Below are 26,790 nucleotides of genomic sequence, written 5' to 3' on the forward strand. Positions count from 1 at the left end.
GTTTGAGGAGAAAGTTCCAGACGTGCATTGAAAATTGACAGTACTGGATGCACAATCAATAGTTCCACATATAAATGAACGAATGCTTAGAATAAAAGCTTAACAACGCAATATGATTGATCAATAAAGTAGTTTCAAGAAGTTCTATTTTTTGTTTTGAAGCATCTAAATTTGAAAATTTACTTTGTGAACATATTAGTGGTTTGAAAATTTTGTGAAGTAAAGAGCTACAAGACTTAACCTATTTCGGACTATGTGTAACCATATCTAAATTGGGGAGAGGAATAGCACAAGGTTACCTTATTTTTCCTCTCCCTATCATTTATATGATGTATACTTATTATATCAATCAATAAAGAATAAAGAAAGTCATCGAAAGCTTAGTTGCTTAGTGCAGAATCAAATCAAATCAATAGAAGTCAATATCAATCAGAAGTCGGAGGATTATGTATGTTGAATGAACGTGATTCTATGAAAGAGACATTCTTACAGCAAAATGTTGCAGTTTTTCATAGTGTTATCATGATCCAGGCTGATTTTCTATCAATTTACTTCGCATCTATTTTTTTGGTCTCTAGATTTAACCAGTTATTCATTAATATTCATCAAATAATTAGAAATAAAGGGGAACCAGAAGTGACTCAACCCAAAACTGTGCCTCTCTAGAATTTTGTTACTGAATACTTTTTGGTGAAATTTTATGATGGAATAAATACTAGACATGATTTCGGTGATTATCCTCCCGCAAGGGACTCCCCACCAACAAAAGCCATAGGGTTATTATTATTAAACGAAAATCCAAACTAAAATGCTGTAATTTGGATTTCTCTAGTAATATGATGTAATTTCCATATTGAGAATGCCATAGAGATTCACTTTTTTTACTTTCGGTGATTGTGGTATTTTGTTGGCGATTTTGATGTTGGTGCTTCAGTGACAATGCTCAGTGACAGTGACAGTGTTCAGTGACGCTTACTTCCTCACTTTTTCATTTCCTATTCGGGCAGGTCACTGCCCAACCAACCATGACCAGATGTCGTGTCCAAAATTCACCACTTCTCACGTTCAGTTTTGATGATTTTGTATCGCTATTATTCTCACCATGATTCAATAAGTTTTTATTTTGGAAGGAAATTAAACGTTTGAGTAGTAGCATAAGTAGATATCCCATGGTAAAGGGCTTTTATGTCGCAATTTTTACTGTTATCTCAAAGCTATAGTCCACTTAGTTCTTTTTCGTGAAGCTTTCTGACGCTGGTAGTCTCTCATATTGTGCCGTTCATACCCTCTTACCCGGTCAAGAAAGTAAAAATCGACAATAATCGACAGTAATCGGCTTGAGATAACAGTATAAGCTGCGACATAAATGCCCTATACCATGGGATATCTAGTTACGCTATTGTTTCTCTATGGTAGTAGTTAATCAGAAATGAACACGTTGGTGGAAAATAAGCCGTTGAAAAATTGTGAAATCATGTTGATGGTGAAACTAAGGCTCAACTCACACTTACGCGACTGAAGTCGAGAAGAGACTGACTGCAACTCTAGTCTCTTCTCGACGCAGCATGTGTTTCCAAATGGCAACACTCAGTCGATTCTAGTGTCACCATTTGAAAACACATGCTGTGTCGAGAAGAGACTAGAGTCGCAGTCTCTTCTCGACTTCAGTCGCGTAAATGTAAGTTGAGCCTAAGAGAGCATAGTTCAATATTGACATAGAATATATTGGATTGGAATCATTGGGATGCTAATAAGTTCATATATGAATAATAGTAATATGATAGATGAATAATGAATAGTAATAATATATATAATTAGGCCTACTTGGTAAGTTTTTCACTCCAAGAACTCTCGAATAAATGCATTGAATATGATAATCGAAGATTATATACTTCTACAGCAAAACTTGGTGTTGCTCCTGGCTAGAAGGATAAGGCGTCAAAGCAAGGAAAAGAAGGAGGAATACGATAAGATGAAGAGGGAGAGAATTAAAGAGGATGTGAAGACGATCCGTAGAAATCATAATTAGAACTAATGTTGAAAAAACTGGAATGAAATGAAGAAATAAATCATTATCATCTGATTCATCTTCACTTCAAAAGTTCTACAATGTGTGAACATGGAACCATATTATTTACAATAATCAATGATGATAGAAAAATTGAATAAAGGTAAAAGTTGTTGATCAATAATTTAAAAAAAATTGAATAAAGGTAAAAGTTGTTGATCAATAATTTGAAAAAAAATTATTGTCGATCAACAACTTTTGCCTTTATTCAATTTTTTTTCAAATTATTGATTATTGTAAATAATATGGTTTATGTTCAATCATACAAATAGTCTTATTTTTGAAATACACACTAGAATAGCATTTTTGTGGAAATAGTTCAAAAAGGGTGGGAAATGTGAAAAATCCAGTGTTAATGAATTAATTTATTGTAGTCTACATCGTTCACCACGGAGAACGAGTGCATTTTTAACCACTGAAACATTGAACTTGTCTACTGAATAATGTACTGTTTATAGTACAATAATAATAATAATTTATTATACTGTTTATAGTAAAGATGAGTCTTTAGCATACTGGATATCACTGAAATGTATTGTATCAAATGATAATAAAATTGAACAGGTAGTCTAATGTTGCCAGAGAATTCACCCCTTCAGCAAGAAGTCAACCTTGAAGAACGTTGAACTGAAGGTTCCGTTTCTCTTTTCAACTAATCTTATACATCACTCCCTCGCACAAACTCACAAACTATCTCTTTCCCACTTTTTTGCAATTCCAAACCTGGTCTTACCCATAGAAATATATCTATAGATAAACTCTGGATATAGACGATGTATACAATATAGACAATATATATAAAGACCTACAGATTGTATTATATGGGTATACTTCTATTATCTGAACTATATATATGCGGATATATATAGGGCTATTCCTGTACTACAATTTCTATACTGGGGATACTACGATATAGACAATATAATATATAGTCTAGAAAATAATATATAGGTATTATCTGAGCGTGTTGATGAAGCAGTCCCGACCTTTCCCTTTTCAACCCAAAATGCACAGCTATATATTTTATAAAAATAGATATACTAATCCTATATATTTGAGTATAGATATATTTGAGATACTACAATTTATAGACAATATAATACATTGTAAAGATATATAGTAGGTATAGTTATATTATCTGTGAGCATTGATGAAGCAGGATCGCGACCTTCTCAAACCCAAAATTCACAACTGTATATTATATAGAAATATATACTAACCCTATGAAGTATATAGTCTCGCAAAAAAGGTCGTCCCAAAATAGTGAAGAGTGCAGCAACCCATTTAGGGGAAGGACCTCAGAGCTGTTATAATCTGCTATCGTCTGGCAACTCAGTTCGGTTCCAAGAATTTCAGTCCTTTTTCACAGAACTCAACCGAGCTGTTCTGTGTATCACGTGACAAGGGTTTCACAGTTATCAGCTGTTATCTCCGTTGTTATCTTCATTCGACCAGATTTTGCACTCTGCTCAACGTCTTCCTGTTCTCTTCCCTTGCTGAATTTTAATCTGCGATCCGATATTTTGTACAAGTTTTTAGATTTGTTGTTTGAGTTCTGTTTGAAAGATTCTGAGGTTTAAGGTTATACGTTGAAATGGATGAAACCCCGCTCTATATTGTAGTACTATTATGAAATAAAAACACACATATATTGTCAAATTCTACAGTTTTATTTGGTACAGGACCAAAATATGGTTTCGTGACCTCACAAGTCACATTTTCAAGATTGAAACTAATAAATGATTATTCAAACTTGAAAATGTGTCCTGTGTGGTCACGAAACCATATTTTGGTCGTGTACCAAATAAAACTGTGTAGAATTTGACAACATATGTGTGTTTTTATTTCATTATGAGACGGTTCTACAACATCGACATTGACTCAGTCGAATTTTTTTTGTAGTACTAATCGAAATTTCTTTTATAAAACGTTGATGTTATTATTCTATACATTATAGTTTATAATATTATCAAGAGTACTGCCTTCACTAAATTTTATTTGTTGATCTTCAAGTGCCTGTCGTTGGCTACCATGGTGGCTAGCTTCACCTTATCCAAAGACTCAACACTTCCACGGTGTTCATGGACAATCAGGCTCTCAAATTTGTCATCCATGACATTTTTTTCCACTGACCCTTCCTTCTCATTACTCGACCTTGCAATATGCACTGTAGGAGATCATAACGGTGTGGCTTTCTCATAATGCAACCCAAGTACTGTAGCTTTCTCTCTTTTCTACTATTCATATTGGTTCATAGTTTCAATTAATAGTGGATTAACAAAACATTTCATATTGTTGACCGAACGTAGTAAGGTCTATGTTTTAACTCGGATTTTCTTTTGTCTGACTGTATGTAACGCGATTACGGCCAAACGCGTTGATAGAATTCGATGAGATTTGGCAGGAATATTCCTTTTTCAACTGCGCGTCGATGCATACACAAGGTTTTTTGAAACTTTGCATTTAAAGGATAATATGAAAAGAAAAGGAATTCCTCCAAAATCTGATATCACTATACAAATCATATACTTTAAAGATAGGATTAATCAGACTATAGAATTATTCATAATTAATCAGCTGACAAGTGGATTATTCATTGCATGCATTACAAAGATGTCTGGTCGTGCCTATTTCTATAAGGTAGGGTTTCAATATTTTTTATGATGCGTGCCCATCTGTATCAATGTTCTCACATGTGAAAAACAAATTTAATAGGTGATTGAAAATGAAATAAAAAATGATAAAATGAACTCAATAATGCTAAAGAAATTATAATAATCTTGATTGAAAAAAAATAATTTTAAAATAGTTGACAAATATTTTTATCAGATGGAAAGATTATCACGGAACTGGATAAATTATCATATGGGATATAAATTCAAACGTGAACTGAGTTTATAAACATAAGTAAGTTTTTGATCTTGAAGAAAACAAATAACAGTTTTTAAGAGTAAATTATAATTCAACTGTGAATTGTGATTCAACTGAATCAACTAGAACAGGTGATATCAGATACTGGTGGATGAGAAAACTGCGTGAGTCTACTGTTCACAGAACTACTAGTTAAAAACAATATAAAAACTTGAAGTACGCTTTTATTTAAAACATTTCAGACAACTAGTTTCGGCCTTTGGCTGTTTTTATTATTCAAAAATCATGGAATGTGCTTCATTTTGTTGAATATAGATATCAATACTGTATGAATATGATGAGATAAAAAAGGATTTCATTCAGTTATCTCAGTGATTAAAATTGTTAGAAATCAAATGGATTTCTCGTTAGTCTATCCTCATTCACTTTTCTATATCTGCTGATTCCTAGCAAATATTTTGCACCATACAGCCGCCAACCAGCCCCTTCTTTCAAAAGCAACAGACGGAGTTCCAGACAAAAATTCTTTCCGCCAGAGACGGTTTTCACTTTCAGTCAAGGTCACAGGTAGTGATAGAGAGAGAAAGAGCGAAAGTTAGAGACTTTCTAAGCTAGATAGTGATAAAGAGAAAGGGAGAGACAATGTGAGAGAGAAAGGGAGAAGAGAGGCTAGACGACGCCCTGTTCCTTGGAAATGCACAAAAAATGTTTTTTTTACCTCTAGGCCCTCTAGCTAGCCTAAACTCCTAGACAGACGACCAGACAGAGTCAGTTTATATTATCTAATGCAAACGCTGCAAGGGTGTGTAGGTGCATGCGTGTGTGGGTGTGTTGTGTTTATGTACACCCACGCACGCACGCGCGTCCATGCGTACGCATTCCGGTCGAAAAGCTACCCTCCGCCATTTGCCAACGGCACAAAAATGACCCAACTACACGCAACAGCGCCTGTTTCAAGGGTAGTAATGCCGAATTGGGGGAAATTGAAGCAAATAAAGAGTGGTAAAAAAAGATAGGGGTGGAAATAGAAGTGGTAAAAAATGGGATTGTGAGGAGGGGGTTGTTAGTAAATGAAGAATTGTGGAAACTGGAAATGGATAGTTTGTTAGGAAGAGTAGAGCGTTTTGTTTTTGTTGAATTGATACGAATTGAGGTTTAATTTCTTGTGTCAAACTTGCGATTCTCATAATTTTATAAAATGTGACATGATATTCAGAAACATTGCAGGATTCACATGAATATTAAATTTATAAATATTTTGGACTTAAAATTGGACAAAAATCATGAAGTGTAAACCTAACCTATTTTTGGACAATTTCTATCTAAATTTGGGAAAGGAAAAGTTTTGGGCTTAAAGCCTGTTGTTCCTTTCTCAATCATTCATAGTTGAGAATTATATTGTATCTGTCAATGTATAAATGCATGATTCATTTGTGGAGCCTTCCAATGATTTTATCTCGATTTGATTGTGTTATTAGGCATTTATTTGATAGTTTAGGTCAGTTTAATTTTCGTCATAAAACACAACAAAAATCAAGCAATGCTTGGTAGTATATGACACGTCAAAAATATTGAGTAAAGTACTCAAAAAAGCAATTATAAAAGAGAAAACGAGAAGAGAATTAGAGCATACAAAGGAGTTAAAAATACAATTACTATTTGAAATAGAGCTACCATGAAATGCATCAAGCGTTTTACTACAACAAATAAATATTTATGGTTTAGGATTATGGAATATTTAATGGTTTAGGTATTGTATAGAATGAATTCTGAGATCTATTCTAATGATATTATATTCTATTCTATTCGAAGCAGAATATTCTGTAGTTATATCAGAGTAATTGAGTTATATCATATAGAAACATGGGTTTATTTATGTTCTCTATGGTTATATGTATATATTATTGTCGTAAGTGTTGTAATAAGTCATGATTGATCAATCCTGAATACTCATCTTATAACTCCGAAAACTTTATAGAGAGATGGCAATGCTAACCACATTTTGAACAGGAGAACAATGTAGACGTAGGTGGATGATAGTGATGCTAGAAGAGAAAATTTCAACCCTCATTTGCATTTCTTCCCCCCAAGAAACACAACGTTGCACTGGCTTGCTTCTGCCATCCATCCGGCCTGCACTAAGCTTTATAATTTACTCGACAAAAAATATGGTAAGAAGGGGAAAAAGAGAAAGAACTAGAGGAAGAAGAAAAAGAAGAAGAAGAAGAAGAAGAAGAAGAAAAGAGTGGGTGAAGGAATGAGTAGGCGAATAGTTTGGTCACTCCCTTCAGCTCACGTTATTATCATGATAACTCCTATGCGATATTTCTACCTGAATATCGTCTAGCCGTCTCCCCTAAAAAAGTCAGGTCACCCTCTCGTAAAAAATAAAACAACTTTCTCTCCCCGCTCGCTTAGTCTCTCCAATTTCCTTTCTCTCACACTCTCTTTATCTTCTGCTTGTACTCTCTTACTCTCCTTCTCTTGTGCTTGTACTATCTTGTGGGCGGTGTGACAGAGACAGACAGAGTGGGAGGTAGCAAAGAAAAAACTTTCGAAAATTGTGTAGTGAACTCTTCCATTCCGGGTGGAGTTTTTTAGGGTTGCTTTCGTTTTCGGGCGCAAAAGAGGGTTTCAAGGTCGACAACCGTCCCACCGTTTTTTGGGGCGCGTCAAGTGAATTCATTTAAAAAAAATGATGGGAATGTTGTGAAGAACAAATTGACTCTAGCACACACCTGTATTATTATTGTGGGAGTGAACATGGTGATAGAATTTTTAAATATATTATTCATTTATTTATACGTTGATCCATATATTTAATATCATTCTCAACTATTTATTTATCTATTTAATCATTCAGAATATTACACAACTTACAGAAAAGTACCACAGACTTATAAGCCCAAAACGGTTCCAATTCTAATTTAAACTATGAATGATTGGGAATGGAACAACAGGCTTAAAGCCCAAAACTGTTCCTTTCCGAAATTAAGAAAGAAATTGTTCAAAAATAGGTTATGTTTACACTTCATGATTTTTGTCCAATTTTGAGTCTAAAATAATTATAAACTGGGAATTTAGAAAAGTTGTAAACCAAATTTAATAAGAATACTTCACTAAATCACCACTGATAACTGAAAATTACTGTATTAATAATTGAAAATTTCAAAACTTGGAAAAAAACTCTAACTTAGTCCTAATTATTAAGTTGTAAAGAAGTTCTCTAAGGATTAGAATAATAAAATTTCATAATAATAAGCTCCACATCATTGTGGATTGCTGTGAGTACAGAATTAAATTTCAATAATATCGTTTTATTGGATCATTGTTTGCGATAGGTTCTTCAGAACAATCTATCTTTGTTCCATTTTCCAACAACTTTGTTCAAACTTTCCCTAACTTTTGGTACCCGGAGACCTGTTTCTATAAAAATTCCTTCAATCTGTTATTATGAAGACCCCCACACACCAGAATTAAACAAAATCAAATTATATCATCAATCAAAATTGAATACCACCATCTTTTTGTACTAGTTTTTAACGGTATTTCTATTTCGATTTGAGCTCCAACCGTTCTTAGAGTAATGGCGTCTGAAATTTGTTGAACCATGTTTTACTATAGTGGGAAAACTCACCATTTAGTGAGGAAACGTTTGCTATATAGGAAACACGTTATAATGGCAGTGAAGAAAGATAGGAGAATAATGTTGCCGATCCTCTGTTCTGTCAATGTCATCTATAGAAGGTAGCTGATACAGGTTTATTGATGTAATTTTAACTGTTCATTCTCGTTTAAAATAATCAATTATATTTTATTAAGCAATGGATTATAATATTTTTTAATAATTTCATAATTAAGATGAAATATTTTGTTGGTTAATGATTAATTCTACATTGTTGAAAGACGATCTGGTAGCAGCGCAAATCGATAATACAAATTTTAATATTCTTTTCCTAGTTCATCATCTTATCCCTAACTATCTCAACAAAACCAGGTCCAATTCACCAGCATCAATGTCCTAGTTCACATTTTGAAAAACGTTCACAGGTGACTCCCTCCACTTGACTTACTTTCAATTGTATCGGTGACTTCCCACACAGGAGATAATCCTCTTCTCTCTCTCGCCCTCTTGCTAAAACACATCTCTCTCTCTCCCTCACACAATTCCTTCTCTTCTCACTCCCTCTCACTCTTTGAAACTCCTACCTTTTATTTTCCCATTCTCTCCATACCTGACTTCCTTCCTAGCTGTGGGGGCGAGCGAGTATAACATTGGGAACAATGTAGCGCACTTGTCTGACTGTGAACTGTACTCACCCCCTCCCACCCGTCACAATCATGTCACGTGACAAGGAAGTTATCGTTTGCCACCCTCCAGACCAGTAGTCACCCCCTCACACCCACAAAACACTGTTAAATGAGTTGGTCGCTTTCTGGGGCTTCTCTGGACATTATAAACAAGTCTGAACACACGAATAACACACGACGATTGTCTGATATATTGGCAGAGGGAGGCTGTAACACCAATCCAGTTTACTAGTTAATTCACCCACATTATGTTATGATAGTATTACATGACCGTATTATAAATGTGTAAGTTCACCCACAATACTATAAAAACGTTATTCGTATGCGTTTTCAATGGGCACTAATACTTTTTACTTTCCTTGCCCTACTACCATAGGTAAGGAAAGTATTGCTTTCCAAAAAAATTAAGGTACCCCAATTTCAAGTTTTCTATACGTTTCAAGGTCCCCTGAGTCCAAAAACATGATTTTTGAGTGTTGGTCTGTGTGTGTGTATGTGTGTGAACACGATAACTCCATTCCTAATCAACCGATTGACTTGAAATTTTAAAATTAAGGTCCTTATACCATGAGGACCCGACAATAAGAAATTCAATGAAATTCAATTCAAGATGGCGGAAAAAATGGCGGATAATTACCAAAAAACCAAGTAAAACAATTACATACACACCTATTATACAGAAGTCTGATCGTAGTTTCAAATATGAGCAAGGAAAGCTGTGTGAGTGTACCACACCAGATTTTTTGCCTAGGAGTGAGGTCCAAGGCCTAGGCTTCGGCGGGGGTAATGAGCGGGATGACATTGAACGTACAATAATGTAAATGTATTAAATAAAAAGACTAAGAAAATTGTCAAAAACCACAGATTTCATTGAAAATTAGAAGAGAGTTTCAAAACTTATCATGAGACAAAACTCTAAGTTTTATCAGAGATGACAATGGTGTAACAACCGAAACCGGTCTTCCTAAATTTCAATAAAATCTGTGATTTTTGACAATTTCTTGGTCTTTTTATTTAATATGAATAGTTACCACAATATCAACTTCTCAACTACACAAAAAGTAATAATTATATCTTATATTTTATGTGATACTGCAGCAACACAAACTGATTTCAAAGTCAAACAGTAGCTTATACTACTTAGGGTCAAGAGTGGAGCGGCAAAGGTAGAGTGTATCAGAGAAGGAGGATGAGAGTGTTGATAATGATGCATGTATTCAAATGTGGTAGAACATAATGAAGCGGCGAAGGTGGGGTAGAAGGAAGCAGAAACATTAAGATGCATGTATTTTTTGAAACATTATTAGATACTTTCTCTGCTCCTCTATAAGTTTAAACCCAAAACACGAAGGTATCTCAGTGTTCAGGCTACCAGGAAATTATTTTGAAGCAAATAACACAATCAGTCAAGGAGCTGTCAATGGAGTCATACTTTCAACTAGATTATAGGGAGCTTGTTACTTATCTGATCATCAATGTGTTTGTTTCTTTATATTAGGGAGATTACTACAGGTACAGTACCTAATTCCTTATCGCCATCCGATTAGTGTTATGGAAAAATTATTGTCCTATAGGGAGGTCCACGTTATAATGGCAGTGGATAAAGATAGAAGAATAGCGATGCCGATTCTCTGCATTAATTAATTATATTTCTACACTGTCAAAAACATAATTGGCATCGTGTTGGACCTAGAAAAGGATGGTACCACCGACTTTGTCGAATGATAGACAAGGATAGCAAAACCAAAGTTGATCAAATACTGTCATTATAACGTGGACCTCACTATAGGTCCTACTATTGTAGTATGGTTCCAAACGGAAGAATATTTCTTAAAAACATTTATTCAAGATGTCAACATTCGAGTGGAATTGATTCATTGTGCTGGATACTACTATTCATTCTTATATAGTATCCTAGTCTCTTTTATTGAAGGCTTCTTCCTGATATTACTGCCATGTATTATGAATCAACTGAATTTATTGACTCTGAAGGATATGATATGTTGCGTAGAGCGTTATTATTTTGTTCCTTCACACATACAGTATAAGTGTGAGCATACCTATTTGTGTTAAATATCAGCTAACTGGTATTTTTAGAATTTCAATTGGAAAAACTTGTATTTCTGTCACTTCTGTTGAAAGAATTGTACGAAAAGAGAGATATAAATCAAACAAACATGTGAAGGAAGCGGCGAAAATCAAACGTGGCAAAACAATGATCCAGGGTGAAAGTTGTGATAGGTTTTTGAAAACTTGAATTCTTCAGGGTTGTAAATGCCTTTTTGTTAGGAAGGCGGTGTCCTTGTGACTTGAAAGGGCACGACTAATGCAAGCACCAATAAACGGTGCCATCATTTTTTGCCTTTCATTTCCTACTATTTGTGTGCAAGGGACAGTTAAACTGCACTTTTATGGCTCGAAAATAATAAGGGACGAAAAGGAATGGATTGGGTGTCAGGGGGTGAGCATGACAAGGATGCACTGGTCTAAAAGTGGAGAGGAAGAAGAAGAAGAAAAGAAGAAGAAGAAGAAGAAGAAGAAGAAGAAGAAGAAGAAGAAGGAGAAGAAGAAGAAGAAGAAGGAGAAGAAGAAGAAGAAGAAGGAGAAGAAGAAGAAGAAGAAGAAGAAGAAGAAGAAGAAGAAGAAGAAGAAGAGGAAGAGGAAGAAGAGGAGGAAGAAGAAGAAGAAGAAGGAGAAGAAGATGATGATGATGATGATGATGATAAGAAGAATTATTGAGGATCTTAAGAAGATAGAGATAGAAGACAAACGAAGATGAGTGAAAGGAAGGAATTGTCCTTTCAATGATGAATATTGTTTTTGTATTCAATTTATTATTATTTTATCTAAAATAGAATTGAATTAAATTGAAAACAGTACTGTTGATGAATCATATTAAAATGTATGATTTTTGAATAATAGATAAGTAATAAACCTAGGCATGTGCGCTGGCATACATACGTTTATCACACTGAAAGAATTTAATTTATAAGAAAAAGGAAAAATATGTATGATTATAGAAGGAAAAATGTACGTGAGAGAGATTGATTGATTGATTGAGTACTTTATTTATGTAGATTACAATATATACTGGCTTATACACGTATATACAATAGCTTACAATACAGCAAAGTTATAGATGAATTTACATAATATAGACTAAGAAAATAATTATTGAACTGTATTTGATATGAAAAAGCAATTTGTAATAACTATAAATAATTATATTGTTATGCCTGATGATTTCTATCAAAGTTTGACTCTGTCAAATTGTTCTGGATGAATTGTCTGGAAGTTTCAAATTTTCACTTACTACTTTCATTTGAACACTTTTGAGCTCACACTAAGGACACCTGTTGAATAAATAAGTTTTTTTTGTTAGATTATGGATAATTTTTTCGCAATCACTAGTTTTTACTTCACTACTATGTATTCACAATTGAGGTAGTGAATACATAGATTGTAATATTCCTGCTTCCCACTAACTTATTGGTCCAGTGATCTTAACAGGTTTTGTACTCTTTCATTGTTTTGTACAGTTTTCATTAAACTTCCAGTCTTGTACCGTTTATAATACCTTCATCTTCACGAACCTGTACTGTTTTTAATACTCCTCCACGCTACTGTACTTCTTAGTAGGCTACTAATTATTCACTGTTTTTAGTACTGCTTCAAAATTCTTTACTGCTATTTTAGTGTTTTTCTAAACGTTGTCTGTTTCTAGTGCCGATCCACTATTCTGTACTCTAGTTTCTATTGTGTGTTTTATTCTTTAGACTGTGTTTGTTTATTATATTACATACATCTTCACAAACCTGTACTGTTTTTAATACTCCTCCACCATATTCTACTTCTCCAGTAGGCTACTATTTAACTATCCTTCACTGTTTTTAGTTCTTCTTCACAATCCTTTACGTTTTGTAGCACTTTTCTACAGTGTTGTCTGTTTCTAGTACTGATTCACTATTCTGTACTCAAGTTTATATTGTGTTGTATTCGTTAGTGCATTCTGTGTTTGTTTATTATACCTACATCTTCACAAACCTGTACTGCTTTTAACACTCCTCCACTATTCTGTACTTCTTTAGTAAGCCAGTATTCAACTATCCTTCACTGTTTTTAGTTCTTCTTCACTATCCTTTGCGTTTTGTATCACTTTTCCACAGTGCTATAAGTGTTTTCACTTTGCAAGTGGATAGCATAACCTATAATTTTCATTCATTCATAACTCTACCTCCATTATATTATCATTCATCCCATCATCATCACCTAGGCTTAAAATACTTCTAGAAAGTCACCTTTGTAAAATAATAAATAAATAAATACAGTGTTGTCTGTTTCTAGTACTGATTCACTATTCTGTACTCAAGTTTATATTGTGTTCCATTCTTTAGACCATTCAGTGTTTGTTTATTATACCTACATCTTCACAGACCTGTACTGCTTTTAATACTCCTTCACTATATTCCACTTCTCCAGTAGGCTATTATTTGACTATCCTTCACTGTTTTTAGCACTTATTTACTATCCTTTTTGTAGCACTTTTCTACAGTGTTGTCTGTTTCTAGTACTGATTCACCATTCTGTACTCAAGTTTATATTGTGATCCATTCTTTAGACCATTCAGTGTTTGTAGTGCACTTCCACACACACTGCACTTTTATTTCCATCTCCTCCCCTCCTTCCATCAATCCTCTGTTTTGTGCTGCGTTTCTCATTTACAGCACAAGAAGCAAGGAAGTGGCTATGATATGCGTCTTTATTCTGAGAGGGCGTAGTTCCAAAAATAGTTCGCCAAGCGCAGACTGGTGTCGAAAGAGAGAGAGAGAATGTGATAAATAGTGGGTGTAAAAGAGAGGGAAGATCGGGAGAAAGAGGAGGCGTTAAGAGAAAAATAGAGACTGCACCAGAAAACTAGCATTTTACGGCGCTACTGAAATAATTTTACAAAGCATGAGATGCTCTTCTAGTTATATCGCTAAGCAGTGCTTGCATATTGTGGTGACATATTATTTTCAACTAGATATTGTTTCTAGTTATTATCTATTCATTCACACTTTGTAGAAACAATACTCATAACGTGCTGAGAATAATGTAAGATAATAAAGGAAAGAACTGGCTTATAAGCGTTCAGGATAGGAAATTCACGAATGACGCATCATCTCGCCTGAACAACTTAACTGATTGAGTTGAAATTTTGCATATAAGTTCTTAATTTACCGAGGATTGTTATAGGGCCTATTTTAAATTCTTCAAGATTTCAGTAGATCAAGTTTTGAGTTTGTCAAGTTTCTAATTATTAGACCTTGCGGAGCATGGGTTACCTGCTAGTCTATAATACATTATGTATGTGATGATTGATCATTACTTTAATTTTCTGTTTCCTTCTGTTACAGGTAAGCTGATTGGTTTCTGTTAATTCACTTCAGCTGATAAGGTGAGTTTTCATATGTATACAATAGTTTTAAAATCACGAAATGCTTGTAAGTTTTATTGTGAGTAACCAAAACAATATAATAATTATTAATTCAATTCACAGTTTTACTATGACTGTAGGAAAGTTGACGTTTGGGAGAATACTTTGAAATTATAAGTCTGGTTTGCTAGGAAGTCTTTTATTTATACGATTACGTTACTTTTATTCATACGATAATGATTTTTTCAATCAGAGTCAGAGGCAGAACAGCATAACAACACTGCTCTCGAACATAATTTTTCGTTACTGTAACTAAAGTACTCAATCTCGATACTGTATTAATGTTTATCAATGACCTTAAACGTTCTTAATCGTCAGAATATCATCCAGCTTCCTTCACTGGATTTTACTAGAAATAGTAATTCACCTGAGAAGGTTCTTAATCCATGCAATAATCGAGCATTAAAAGGCAGAACAGTAGAACAACACTGCTCTCAAACATAATTATTTACCATTACTGTAAACACAGTACTCTATCCCGATAGTGTATTAACGTATATTAATGCCCTTGAACGTTCTTATATCATTAGAATATTATCCAGTATCCTTCACTTGATCTTACAAGAAATAATTCTCCTGAGACGGTTCTTAAATCATGCAATAATCGAGCATTTGAATTCAGCAATACTGCATCTACGGTTTCCAATTCAAATATTGGAATTTAACATGTCTTTGTACACTCTTCTGCTCTTCTATTTTCAATATATTATCCAACAGCCCCTACTGCAAAATACAGTAGTAATATGTATTGAAATTCACCAAGTTTCAGAATTCAGTTTTAAATTTCAAAATTAAGTTTCAAAATTCAGAATTAAGTTTGTTTTTTTCGGTTCTTTTTCAAAATTATTTCTTTAATATATGAATCTTCTCTATTCAAGTGATAATAATGTGAAATATCTGTTCTATTTTTTGTTTTGAAGCATCTAAATTTGAAAATTTACTTTGTGAACATATTAGTGGTCTGAAAAATTTGCGAAGTGAAGAGCTACAATACTTAACCTATTTCGGACTATGTGTAACCATATCTAAATTGGGGAGAGGATTAGCACAAGGTTACCTTATTTTTCCTCTCCCTATCATTTATATATTTTTTTTTAAAGTAAGTAGATCTAAGTAAGTAAAAAGTAAGTAAGTCAATACTTATTGTACCAATCAATAAAGAATAAAGAATAAAAGTCCTTAACACTCTTCTGTTTTCAATATATTATCCAACAACCCCTACTGCAAAAACATTATACAAGATTCAAGTCACATGGAGCAATCTCCTGAGAAGATCTTACCTCATGCAATATTTATTTTTATTTAGTACAGCAATAATCAAACATTAAGATTCAGCAAACCTTGTCCAGTCTAGCGATAAAAAACCGCGATTCAAGCTCACAATCCTTGTCAGGATTTTTATATCCAAGCCGTGCTCCACCAGAGAATATCTAAGCATTAAAATTGACAATAACCTGTCTCGTCCACCCCAGCTGAGAAAAGCCGCGTCCCGTTCCCGAATTCGGCCACCACCCTATCCTACCGAAAAAATTTGAATATTAAAAGAATAGACGTCGACTATCCTGCCGAAAGGGTGCTGCGATACTAGTTTTCGCAGATTATTTATTGACTTAGTTAATATTCAGCGCGCCTAAAAATGTGATGGGCGAATTTCAATGTGCTGCACTCTCTCACCCTTAACGGGACCCGCACTATTATTGAAATCGGAAAATAAAAATTTTAGTTGTAGTTTAGTAATTCAGAAACAGCAGGGGATAGTTTTGCGCGCCGCGGTGGTAGGGTTATTATAGTTTTAGTTGTAGTGTGCGGTGGTTCAACTCTTTTTCGAGAGGGGTGTGTGTAAGGTAGGGGGGAGGGGTAGGTGCATAAGTGCTGCTGTATTTTGGGGAGAGGTCCGTGCGTCCGTCCCGTTTTGGAAGTGGGCCCCTGTCCACATTCACATGCATGCAAATGAAGTCTATATGTGCAGAAAAGTACGTTGGCAGTGGATGTGTGTAATATAAAGAGTGAAGGAATTATTCACGGGTCTAGGCGGCCCAAAACGGGATATTTGGATTCTGGTTGCACTATTAATCCTGTTCTTGTTCTAGTTTGCTGGATAAAGGAGAAGAGTTTTTGGACTCTGTGAATTGTTTGGTAGATCCATAGAAAAATATACCGTAATATGAATTATGCTATCTTAATGGGTTTGGAATGGCGTTGTTGGAAAATTGGTTATGAGACGTATTTGATGGCAAAATAGTCAAAATTCTTGCTAATTCGATGGAGTTGATTATCTCGAGTACAATTTATTTTCATTCATGTTTTGTGTTGAGGAATTTTCAAATCCCAGTCTGTTTTTCCAGTCAGACTTAATAACGTAAAAATAGTAGCCTAGACTTGGTAAAAATGCTGGCAAATTTGATGGTATTGATTCATTTTCTTGAGTACAATTCAACTTCATCTATATTTTGTGTTGAGGAATTTTTAAATCCTAGTCTGTATTTTCATCAGACTTAATAACGTCAAAATAGTAGACTCAAAATAGTCAAAATGCTCGCTAATTTGATGGAATTGATTATCTTGAGTACAATTTAATTTCATCCATGTTTTGTGTTGAGAAATTTTTAAATCCTAGTCTGTATTTTCAGTCAGACTTAATAACGACAAAATAGTAGACTCAAAATGCTTGCAAATTTTTATTCAATTGATTATCTTAAGCAAAATTAAATTTAATCTATATTTTGTGTTGAGGAATTTTTGAATCCTAGTCTGTATTTTCAGTCAGACTTGATAGCGCAGCATGTTTGTAATAGGACAAGAAGTAAACATGTTATATTTATAATGAAATCCAATTATTGATAGTTATTTGTTGTCTGGAATTTCTCAACTACACCATTCCTTGAGGAATCAAAGTGTTCGAAAAAATCAATAGAAAGAATTCAAGCTAGGCAATCTGCTAAATTGAGTACATCCAAATAGTTGTATTAATTAAAATAGTATGGCAACTAGTTTTACTCCAAAGCCATTGCAGTTTCATTTCACCTTTCAGTATGTTTCTAATATTCAATACACAGTTGAAAGCTTATTCAATGTTACTCCAATGGTTTAGTTTAGGGCTCTCAAGTTTTCAAGGTGTTTTTACAATGCCACAGTTTATCATGGATGAATATCTTCCAGAAATCGCTGTATTAAAAACAAATTTTAAATCTTTTTTATCGCTGTATTATAATCATTAAGATTAGCTGAGAGTTTTTAATGAATGATAGTTTCATTCACAACTGAACAACTATTAGATCTATCATCAGTGACAAGACTTTTAAAATCCTTAATAACTTCAAAGTTTGTCTCTAAAAATAGCTAGTATAATATCAATAAACGTTTTTTCTACTTTAGTCTCTATTGTTTTGAATAATTTTGAGAGGTCAAAGTGATCCATGATCTTCCCATCCTCTCAGCTTCATTCAGGTTCACAGGCTTTAGACGCGATGATGATTGCTAATGACTTTTGCAATCTGTGGTCCGCGAATAAACAAATTAGGACAGGCTTCAGATGTGATAGGCGCAACATTTCCATATTAGTGATGCTGATAACAATCAATAAAGTCAATAAAGACGTTGTAATCTGTGAGAGTCGATCTGAAGACATCAATGAACAGCTCCCATAGGAATACAGATACAGTCACGTACGCAACTTTCATATATGCTTCGGAGAGGAAGGCAGATATTTTATTATTTTTAGATTTGAAGATCGTTTTTGTCGATCCTGTAGTGCGATTTGGCTCTTTGTTTATTGTCTTACATGAGAAAAGTACAGTGAAGATAAAGCGAAAAGTTATTGTGATAGAATTGTGCATATAACTGCACGATTATTCAAACTATAATATGTATTTAATATGTAACAAACTATAACATATTAAGCTATAATGTTTGAATAAAAAACATGACTGTTTTAATGTCTATTATGATGTATTCTTCTTGTATGCTATTTATAGTGATTGTATACTCATTATTATAGAACAGGTCCTTTCTGTAAGAATAGAGAATTATCTGCATGTTAATTTGAGAATGAGAAATGAAAAACTAAATAACTAAATACTCATCTATTTCACTATCCATGACAAACTCCTAGTTGATGATTCATTTTTGAATTATACTGTAGTTTCGTCAATGTCGTCGACTGTAGTATAAGTTCAAAAACGAACTAAATACTCATTGGATAGAAGAGAGCACAGCAATTAGTTATGTAGAAAGGGGTGTATAAATGTAACGTTTGTTTAGTCTGTTCTCATCCATCCATACTGTTAAACATTTCTGTTTTACAAGTCGTCTGTGACAACTCTTATGACAACATGATCTTAAATCCTACTGTCCTTAATCACTAATTACCAACATCAATAATCCTAAATTCTCGTTGTGCGTCCTGTTTCACAAAATACATGACTGACCTACCCAGAACCACCCTCAAGCGACCCCGCAAATTGAAACATAAACCTCAATTGTCTATCAATAGACAATTTGTACTAATTCCTTGGGATGCGGGCTCCGCACTTATTCCATTGAAGATGCAGGCCTGGAATTGAATGCAGAAAAGGAGAGTGCATTTGTACTGCGTTTAACTGGGCTGTACTGCATTTAGCCGGGCCACGGCCCATTTGGGAATGAAGCGTCCCACATGCGAATGTGCCACACCCTCTTTTTGATATTATTCGGCCCCTATACGGATCATTTTTTTCATTCCGCATCATTTGTCAAGTCATCAGTGGCTGTTATCTTCACATCAACACACACACACATGGTTTGTTGCAATAGTTGACGATCGTTAACTTCTGCTGATGATAAGTGGTGGGTTTGCGGTGGGAAAGTGTGGTTTTTATCAGGGTTTTTGACTGTTTTGAATAGTTTTCTGGTGAACTTTGACTCCCACTACTCCCGTTGGAAGGGTGATTGATTATTGCCAGCTCACTAACTGACCGATGGCTTAAAGTCACATCTCTTTGGTTTGTAATTCACCTAAAACTGTAGGTACAACCATAGAGAAACAATAGCATAAGTAGATATCCAATGGTATAGGGCGTTTATGTCGCAACTTTTACTGTTATCTCAAGTCGATTACTATCGATTATTGTAGATTTTTACTGTTTTATTGGGGTGAGAGTGTATGAACGGCACAATATGAGAGACTCCCAGCCTCACACACCTTTTTGGGAAATAAATACGTGGACTATCGGCTTGAGATAGCAGTAAAAGTTGCGACATAAACGCCCTATACCATGGGATATCTACTTATTCTATTGTTTCTCTATGATTGTTTCATAATGATTCATCACTCATAATCAGTAATTGCTTTGGCCAGTTCCAGCAACTAACAATTCTGAGCTCAGTATCACCTTACTGGGTTAGGAACCCACCTAAAATGTTTGTCTCATTCAATGATTCATCATTATCACTCTCAATGCACAAGCAAATTACTTCAAGTAATCATTAAACGGTATCATTACTCTATGGTATAAGGCATGAGTCACAGCAAAAACATGTAATTCGATTTACATTTGTAGTGGTCATGATTTTACTATCTTTTGGATCATTTTTTCCTCGTTGACAACGATTGTTCCCCATCAAATATTATTTTTCTCATTGTGCTTTCATTTATCAGCACTGGAAAAAGATGACATAAGTGGACTTACGTCATTTTACTAAATGATACTTTACACCATCCAAACAGCAAACTATTCACATTTTCAAACTAACCACAGTAAATTGTTTATACCCAAGCATAGATTCCCAAAATTCATCTGCAATACCTGACTTGAGATGTTTTTATGGTATTGATAACGGAAGTAGGACTGAAGTGGTTTTACCAAAGTGTAGATCTCGAAATTCTACATCCGGATGGGAAATTATCTCATTTCTTTAAAAAGTGGACTTCAGTGCTTGTGTCAAATGACCAAGGAATTATTTTTGATAAATACTAATTGGATATCAGGCTGATTTCTCTCTATGGTATTCATTTTTCATTTGACTGTTTCGTTGGCCTGAATGTTGATAGGAGTTTTGAGAAAATTGAGAATTGAATGGAAAAAATTAAAATGGTATAAATTTGAACGGAGTTATCATCAGAATATTGAAGATTATTTTGTCACAAAAATCTCAGTTGAATGAGTAAGAAGTATAGCATGCTCCCATTATTGTGAATTGGAAATTTGTCGCTCAATGCCGATTTTGAGTAGTTAAAAAAATAGTTGATTTTAAGTAGTTAAAAACGTAGTTGAGTAGTTAGAAAAATAGTTAACAAATAATGCATGGAGCATGCAAGAGAAATAGAGTGTGATTTCTACAGTGAGATCAAGTGTGTTCTATTCACAACAATGGACCAGACGATTGCATTAAAGCGGAAGATGCATGATAAAAGATGAGAGAGAATGTGATAGCAAACATTGCTCCAAACAGGAAAATATTATAATGTGTCTATCTGGTAGTGCGTTGTGACTTTCCCACCTACAAAACGCATTCAAGGTTAAATGTGAATGGAAAAATAATCGTTCACATCCTATTCGACTTTTTAAAAAGTTATATTTACAAGAAAGATAGGTCAGTGACTTCACATCGGATGATTTCCTTTGGTAAAATGGGCGGAATGATGATTGATGCTGTATCGGGGAAGATTTCTTTCTGAAGATTGGGACTTATTTCTGGTGAATTTTGATTCAGCTAATGTCAACATTTTGAAAAAGTCGAATTTAATGTTTCTTCGTTTGTCGCTGAGGATTCCTGATAATTTTCGGATTCCTTGAACAGCAGATCAGTAGTTTGAATCCAATTATTTTCATAATTTTCGTTTGTTTTTGATCAAGTAATTTGTGATTTGGCTGAATTTCATCCTTCGTTTGCCTTGTCGATGAGTTCAAACATTACTTGTTATCTATCCTAGACAACACGCTATCCCTTGAGATTTGAGACATCTAATTTTTTCAAAATTTTCGTTTGTTTTTGATCAAGTAATTTGTGATTTGGCTGAATTTCATCCTTCGTTTGTCTTGTAGTTAATTGATAAGTTCAAACATCACTTGCTATCTATCCTAGACAACACGCTATTCCTTGAGATTTGAGACCCTTAAGATGTACAATTGAGCGAAAATAAAGACTATCCGAATTCGTTCACTTTTGCCAATCCGTGCTTTGAGAACAGCTATTGCGATGTTTACTACCACTTTTCCTTGGAGAGTATTAACAATGTTAAAGTAGTTAGTAATTATGATCTTGAAGCTTAGGTGAATGCAATTTTGTTACGAGATGATTTTTCAAAATTCAAAGTACATATTTTGTTACTAATTGTATTATTTTGGCTCAAATGTAAATTGAGTGAATTAATCAAGATTCTGAATTGATTCCTGGCCAAAAAAGTCGGTATTGCTAGGTAATTCCTTATTTTTCTCTCCACGAGCAGACACTTTTTCTTCAAATGATTCCTGACGCCGTAACTGATTTTTGATTAAAATAGTGCAATTATTTTGAAAAGCACAAATCAAGGTTCAAATGTCATTGTAGTCTACTGACATAATCTTACTGGAAGTACCGAGTAGATAGTTCATTTTTATTATACTGCAGCAATAACTAAGACAAATTATGGCTCCCTTGCTACTGTGTTCTATTTGTAACGACAGTTTACTGTAAGTGATTCACGTCCACATCGCATTGCATTTTTTGAAAACTTACATTTTGAAAACATTTTTAGAAAGTTCTTTCGTAATGATTGTTTCGTGTAATACTTTTTTTTGGCTTTTGGAAAATTCTAGATTTGTTTTTAAAAATTCACAATCTCTCACTATAGAAGCTCAGAATTCTCGCGATTGTTTTTCAATTCAATTCAATTTTATATTTCCTTATATCTTGAATATAAGTTGTTCTTTCACCCTAAAAAACCAAAAATTGACAGGTGTTGAAAAGAAATGTAGCTAAAGCTTCAATTTCGGCCAAAATTTGTGACCAGAAAAATTGACGCGAGAAAGGTATTTTCGAAACGTCGCAGAAGCAGGCTTCTCTAGCTTCAAATGCAAACATATTTGTTATCCCAAAAAAATCATTGTTAACTGCAATTAAAATTGTTTTAACTCCAAATTCGATCAAAGTCTTGGAAAAATTCTAGGTATTTGAATTTAAATAACCCACTAATTTTTTGACCTGGGAATTTTAAAGAGTTTGGAATAAATTCAAATTTGACAATACCTGAGTACAGTAGACCAAAGTTCCACTGTCTGGATGTCCACGAACAGTTCACTATCCTGGGAGCACTTCCATAACTTGACAACTTTCACAAAGTTCTACAAACTTTTTAAAAATTATTTTCGAATAAACTGAAACAACTTTAGGAACTTTAGCACAACTTGTTGATGGGTCCTGACTCCCGGTGACAACAGTACGACTAGCTGCTCAGGTATCGTCCGCGACGATGTCTGTCGACTGACTGACTGCCAACTCAAGTCGGGGCGGAAACTATCCAGGGGTGCACGCACGCACTAACACTATCACACGCACAGAGACTCAACTCAGACTAGGAAAACTAAAAACTATTGCCTTGGCACTATACCACCCCCCAGCCCTATGCACTTTCTACCCCCCTTGCCAACCCGGGACTGTTTGAGTGTGTGTTAGTGGGGTGTGCGCGTGCGTCAGCTCAGCCCTTACCCAATGACGGGACATCCCGTGAAGACCTCCAACTATAAAGTGGAACCACCTCCTATCTTAGTTGAAAAACTACACAACTAGCCTAGGCCAGACAAGAGTAGCGCAAGAATATACGTAGACGTACACCCTTCCGCGCATCGCATCGTCTCAAAAGTAGCTGACGTGCTTGTTCTCCCTCTTCTTCTTCCACTTTTCTTCTCCTTCTTCAACATTTTGTTCTTCTTGTCCATCCTCTCTTCCTTCACCTTCTTCTTCGACTAAACTTCTCTGACCTCCTCCGCAAAACACTCTTCCTCCACCACCTTCTGCCTTCTCCACCATTCCATGTAAATCCTAAATTTTATCATATTTTTGTAATTTAAGTCTTTTTCGTCTTTTCATACTTCCTTTCTTACATACACTTATATTTATCCTTGGTCTCTCCCAGCTTGTTTTCCACCGATTCATTGTTTTCTACATCTACCTTCTCTTCTTCTACGCACTCGTCTGTACAGTTCTTTTTACCGTGTTTTCAATCACAGTTTTTGTAATTTCAACTTGTTTCTTTGCTCAATATTTCTCCATCCCTTCTTCTTCACCATCTTATCCTCTTCCTCCTTGCTGTAACTTTTTCTTTTGCCTTTCATCCACCTCCTGACTTCCACGTCCCTTCTACTTCTCTGTTCTACCTCAGATCCTTCCTTTCCCGATATTCCCCATCTTTTTAGCTCGTATCTTCTTCTCCATCATTTTCGTAGATATTCTCCTTTTCACTTCTAATTTTCCATGTTTTTTGAACGATTGCTTTATCCTGTATTGCTTCTCCTTCTTCTTCTTCTTCTTCTTCTTCTCCTCCTTCTTCTTCTTCTTCTTCTTCTTCTCCTCCTCCTCCTCCTTCTTCTTCTTCTTCTTCTCTTCTTCTCCTCCTCCTCCTCCTCCTCCTTCTTCTTCACCAAGAGTAGCCAATTGTTCATTCCCTTTCACCTCTGCTCCATCAAGTCATCAAGTTTTCCACCTCATCTTCATTTTTCTCTTTTTTTCCTTATCATTCTCATCCTTCACCTCCTCCTCCTCCTCCTCTTCCTCCTCTTCCTCCTACTGCTCCACCACCCCCTTCTCCTCCAACACCTCCTCCTCCTCATTCCTCTTCCTCCTCTTCCTCCTACTGCTCCACCACCCCCTTCTCATCCAACACCTCCTCCTCCTCCTCTTCCTCCTCCTTCTCCTCTCTTAGCTCTCTTCTTCGCTCTCAGATCCAAGATATTGTCTAAGATCTACGACAAGTGGCACAGGGGGAAATAGAAAAAAATAAGATGCAGCACAGCGAAGAGGAAAGAGGAACCCCCGATAGCATGCTCATAGTTTTGTAGTTTGGCTGTTCCTCCTCGTACAGTGCTGCCATCTACCACCTTCCAGCGGAAAGAAAGAGTTGAAGCGAACGCGAAGACTGTGCAAGAGAGAGAGAAAGAGTGAGAGGAGAACCATAGCTGCAAAGTGAGAGAGCGTGTGAGAGAGTAGAGTGAGCAATCCCGACCACCATTACTGTGACACGCATTATTTTTTTAGACTGTCTTCTCTCTATCACTCCTACTCACTCTTTTACACATTCTCTCTCACTCTCCGTGTCCGTCTCTTTCTGTCTCTTTTGCTCTGTTCAAACTGCATCAGCACCGTTCGGCTCACCCAAAATTTTGTCTTTTTTTGTTTTGTCGAGCCGCTGCATAATATGAAACAAGTAGTTGTACGAACTGGGTGCGGCTCTATAGTTTCTGATGGTGGTTGTACTTTCTGTACTTTCAGGAGTTCACTGTGAATGTTTTCAATTTTCTTATTTATTACAAGTCCTCCAGTTTTTTTCATTGTCAGTAAATAAATAAATATCTGGATGATATTATCACCTCTTGATATTACTAGTAGTTCTGTGAACAGTGGACCTCACGCAGTATTCTCATCCACAAGTACCTGATTGAAACTATAGACCTTATGGAAATACAGCAATGGCTTCTCCACACATCTGTGTAATCACTTGTCAGCTGATTTATGATGAATAATTCTATAGTCTGATTTTTACTATAATATTTGCGTATGAAGGAGGTTCCTTTTTCTTTTTATATTATCCTTGAAATGCACAATTTCCAAAAACCTTGTATATACGTCGACGTGCAATTTAAAAAGGAACATACCGTACCTGTCAAATTTCATGAATATCTATTACCGCGTTTCGCCGTAAATGCGCAACTTATAAACATATAAACATTCAAACATTCAAACATTCAAACATTCAAACATTCAAACATTCAAACATTTATACATTCAAACATTTAAACATTAAGAGAAGTGCCAAACTGTCGATTTGAATCTTAGACCTCACTTCGCTCGGTCAATAATCATTTCTTGGTCATATATTTGGATTGCTCAGGTGTCAGAGTTTTCTAGTTGCACCTGTTCAATTCCAGTGGCTCTGACTTTAGACATGGCTGTTTCAAGACAACCGGGACCGAAGGTTTACGTGTTTCAAAACACATTATTGTCAGTGATATTATAATGAGATAGCTGAATCATTTGTATATGTTTTGATCACTGTTATCGCTCATTTAAGCCCTGCACACACACACATTGGTTTTTGTTCGTACGATATTTTGCCGTCCTTATGAATTCTATTAGATTAAACGGGACTTGACAAACATAATCTGTCTGAAATCATCTATTTAGTCCAATAGAATTTATAAGGACGGCAAAATATCGTACGAACAAAAATCGATGTGTGTGTAGCTAGCCTTATGTGATACAACTCAATATTTAATGTTCTGTCTATCAAATGATTATCACTCCAAGGCCCGGTTGCACAAAAGCCGGTTGAATTTTAACCGTGATTAATTTCACGAGAATCAATCAGAAAAGGCTTTTTTAAAAAGACGGCTTCTCTAATTGGTTCTCATGGCATTAATCACGATTAATATTTAACCGGGTTTTGTGCGACCGGCACTAAAAATAGAAGTAAGTAGGATTTTGCAATTTCACTCGTTAAACAACAGAATGTAGAAGATGAATAATTATTTCACTGTATCAATTATTGTGATTATCACTCTCTGATTAAAGAAATGGTTTCAGTAAATTAATGAGCATTTCCTCACTAATTGAAATGGAAGAGTGATTTTTTTATTACAATACCCAGAGAAATACAGTCATGTTGCTTATACTGAGAGGTAGCATGTGATAATCTATTCCAATCGTGTACAATGTCCATACCAAAATACAGTACTTTTTGTTATTAAAAAGAACGACTAGCACTCTAGCAGTCAGATGTTTTCCTATAAATTAATCACTCACTGTGACAACGAGATCTTTCGGCAGGTCCACCATCTTCCTGGTTGACAACCAGGAGGTGAGTGATTAATTCATTTATTGGAAAACATCTGAC

General features: G+C 35.0%; 1 protein-coding gene across 3 annotated transcripts in view; it reads right to left on the minus strand.

Annotated features, from left to right (window-relative positions):
* The window catches only part of LOC111048189 (longitudinals lacking protein, isoforms H/M/V), a 67,993-nt gene that overhangs the window by 20,667 nt on the left and 20,536 nt on the right, over positions 1-26,790 (minus strand). The window contains exon 1 of one of the 3 annotated variants that reach the window (XM_039439325.1): positions 22,932-23,671. The exons of 1 other annotated variant lie outside the window; for it this stretch is intronic. The gene's annotated coding sequence lies outside the window, so the exon portion shown is untranslated. Of the gene's footprint in view, positions 1-3,288; positions 3,390-22,931; positions 23,672-26,790 lie in introns of those variants that run through there. One more of the 3 variants, XM_039439326.1, reaches the window with a different exon arrangement.

Source organism: Nilaparvata lugens, chromosome 12 (genome assembly GCF_014356525.2).
Source record: "Nilaparvata lugens isolate BPH chromosome 12, ASM1435652v1, whole genome shotgun sequence".
Lineage (NCBI taxonomy): Eukaryota > Metazoa > Arthropoda > Insecta > Hemiptera > Delphacidae > Nilaparvata > Nilaparvata lugens.